Genomic DNA, 3986 nt, shown 5'->3' on the forward strand with positions numbered 1-3986 from the left:
CGTCCTGATGGCACAAATGCCAGCAGAAACTGAAATGGCACATCTTGCTGATCACCCACCTCACACAGTTGGGGGAGGCGTCGTGGCTAGCTTTGCAAACCTATCTCTGCCGCCTCTCTTGCACCTGTCAAAACTGCAGGGGCTGCTGAGCAACACATAAAAAAAATCTAATTTACAATAAAGTCATTTTTTCCCCACATGCATCTATCCACACTTGAAGGTGGGAAAACACATTTGAGAATTCTCCATCCCACATAGAGGGCATGAACTTGTCGGTTCATTCTGCCAATAAGCTTGATGTCTGAGCATTGTTGTCATCACAGAGCTGCTTGTTATCTGCCAGGCTTGATTGTTTCCTTCTGAGGTGGGAATTGAAGGTTCTTTAACAGGAGAAGAAAGCTTTATCAAGTCCCAGATCTAATTAAAAGCCATAGCCCTTGACTTTGTAAAGCGAAGGTTTGGTCCCGTGTGCGCACAGCTGTCTTTGGCCCCATGGCCCTAAGGCCCTTGCCCATTTCTCTCGTAGCCTGCCTTCACTTTTCATTACCTTCCTCTGCCAAGGCCTGTCTAATGGGGGGTGGGAATAAGCTCAGCTTTGCTGGCCACTCTGTAAGTATTTGTAGAATATAGTTACCATTTATTGTACACCTACGTATCAGAGGCTTACATATATGACCTTGTTTATTCCTCAAATGACCTCCTGAAGACTTGAACATCAACCTGCTTGATGACAGAGCCAGGAATTTAAACCACGGTGCTTGCAAAGAGCTTGCCTCTCTTGTCTGTAAGTCATAGATGTTCTGGTTTTTGTAATAGGATACTATAGTTTAATTGCACTGCTTACATTTTGGACAACTAAGAAGGGTCAAATACAAGGAAGTTGTAGATTTAATTTAAAAAAAGAGGAGGAAATAATCCTAGATCCAGAAATTAAATTAGACAAATACTGGTGGCTTCTTATCAATGTCATTCGAATGGGTCTTATTAAAATCTGATGGGGTAATAAGAAGAAATGGGTAGATCTCTGGACTTGGAGTCAGACCCATGTGGGATCAAATTTTGACTCCGTGGTGGTCTTGAGTACGTTACATCACCTATTAAAGGGCCTTAATTTCTTCAACTACAAAGCAGAAATAAAATGCTTAAGTTATAGTGTGGTTATGAGGATTAATTGAAATAACATGTAAAGCACTTGGCTCGTGGTTATTTCTAAATAAGTTTATATTTTCCTCTCTTTGAATCATACCTCTCTGTAGTGGACATAGAAGGGGATGTTTTTCCAAAAAAACACAACATGAATGTGATTTTATTATCAAAGAAACAATAGTCTTTGCTGTGACTTGTTCAGACAGGTAAGAATAAACTAACAGCAGAAGAGTTTGAATAAAATTAAAGAATTTTCAGCTTCTTAGAGGAATCCCCATTGTCACACAGTAATTGCCAGGAGAAGTAAGGTACATTTTGAATATAGGCAATGACCTTAGAAGAGCCAGACTGCACTTGGAGAAAGCAGTTTGAACTTAGGCCATTTTGCTCTGGTGGGTGCTAGTTTCCTGTGTAACTGGTGATGCTCAGTGGCGGTGCCGACTCTCTTAGAAAGCAAATGATGCGGAAGTGGGCATCTTTTTGTTGCTTTGTTGGATATAACAAGGGCATACTCACAGTCACTCATTAGTAACCTAAGAATCATAAACTCTAATTTGGGAATGTTGCTTTTTCCATAAACTGACTTTGGGGATAGTTATTTTGAAAACAGCTCTCTTAAAACTGTTTAATTATAGGCAACAATCTAAGTGCAAATGTCAATTTCTTGGTGGAAACAGAATCACATTTTAAAACAAGGATATGTTTAATGAGGATTCAAGAACTATTTTTCTTTCTTTAGAGGTACTATTAATCGCTTGCTCTTGGCAACTTCTGCCATATCAATTTTGGGAATAACACGGAGAAATGATCAAATTCCATCCATTAGGTAAATGTGATTTATCCTTCAGTTTCTTAAACCCAATGGCTTGGTGGTTTTCACAAAGAAGAACATGGTGTTGGGTTAAACGACTGATGGCACAATTTGTTTCACATAAACCAAAAAGGAGAATAATTGACTTGAGAGCCGGCGGGAAGGATTTTTGAAGAAGCGCTTCATCCTCTGAGAATGGGGCACCTGAAGCTTTAATGACAGCCCTAATCAATCCTCCTTCGTTCCACAAAATTGAAGGCTTTTTTTTTTTTTTTTAAAGAATAGAATGCAAGGAAAAGACAGATTCTAGAAAAGGCACTGAGCAGAAAGTAAAGCTGATGGGTTTAAGAGTTAAAGACTTAAAATGTTAATATTTGCATCTTCTCCTTTTGTAGTATCTGTTTTCATAGGCTTTTAAAAGCATAAAAGTAAGGATAGCGTGTTAAATCAATTTGTGTTATATTATATATCACTGTAAAAGATGCTTGGTTTTTTTTTTCAAGATCAAAATAACAACATATTCATCTTGATCTGAAAGGCTCCTGCTTTTTTTTTTTTTTAACTTCTCTTACCATGGGTAATTGTGTATACACATCTTTCTCCTGTATTTGAAATCAGTTCTGTGTCATTTGAGGTCCTGAGCCACTATGAACCTCAGACAGGATGGGAGAAAAAGGAAACCTCCAAACTGGTGACTTTATGGAAATCTTCTCCAAAGATTTTTTTCTCTTTCCTTTGCTTACAAGCACTTTCCTTTCAATTGACACATTGTTGAAGATAATGTAGCTTAATTTCAAAAAAATTAATGAAGGCTGATTTAAGGAGGTTGAAAGAAACAAATTCTAAAAAAAAATGTTCATAGCAGATATAATAATTAAACTACCATAAGAATAATAGAGTATCCTGAACTTAATGATAGATTGTATTTTTAAAATATTTTTAAAGATACCGTATGCTAATTAATAAGCAAAAGTAGCTTGGGAATATATACATATTTTTGGAAAAGGCAAATTGGCGGATATGTCCGTTAGCTATTCCTGTATAACAAACAACTGCAAAATATATTACTTTAAAGACAACAACCACTTATTATTTCTCATGAATGTACATGTCAATTGGGTGGTTCTGCTGATCTTCACCAGGTTTGGCCGATGCTTTGATTTTAGCTGGGACTTAATCACTGGCTTGACAATTGGCTGGCAGTTTTGCTGATCCATGATGGCTTCAGCTGGGGTGACTGGACTTCACTCCATATATCTAATTCTCAACAGGATACCTAAACTTTTTTTTTTTTTTTTGGCCGCAAGATGGGTTCAGCAGAAACTCTTTTTTCAGTCCTCTGTGTTTGTATGTCAAGTTTGTTAATTTCCTATTGGTCTAAACAGGTCATATGACGAAGCCCAGATTCAAATTGAGCCAGAACTACAGAGTAACAAGGCAGAGCACATGCATATAGAGAGGGCATTGATTGGGACTGTTAATGCAATGACCAAGAAAGCCATTGATTGGGACTTTAACTATACTGAAGCTAAAGGGAGTGAAAATTGATATGGTGGGTAATACCTTAGCACCTACTAAAGACATCATCATTAAGATATGGAATAAGATATGGAGAAGGCTTCCTGTAGGAGGAGAATGAAGGGAAGCCCATTTCAGGTGGTAGAAAACAATATTGTGGGAATAAGCCATACTTAATGGAAATATAATCGTTTGTGTTATCAGTTTGTAACTGATAAGCGTGTAGGTGGTTCTATCATTTCTCTATCCCCACCAATGATGACCTAGCTATGAATCTCTGTACTTATCTATCTTGTTTATAAAGGTAAGTGGTATATTTATACAAGCAAATATAAGATACATATTAATTGCTAATAATAACATATTAGCAATTAGGAATTGCTAATTCTAGTAGCCTTATAAATTATTATAGATATTGTCAAATTGCCATCTAAACAGGTCACAGGAATTTATATTCCTACTAACAGTGTATGAAACTGTTTTCTTCCTGTTATGAAACTTTTAAATCTTT

Source organism: Desmodus rotundus, chromosome 7, assembly GCF_022682495.2.
Source record: "Desmodus rotundus isolate HL8 chromosome 7, HLdesRot8A.1, whole genome shotgun sequence".
NCBI lineage: Eukaryota > Metazoa > Chordata > Mammalia > Chiroptera > Phyllostomidae > Desmodus > Desmodus rotundus.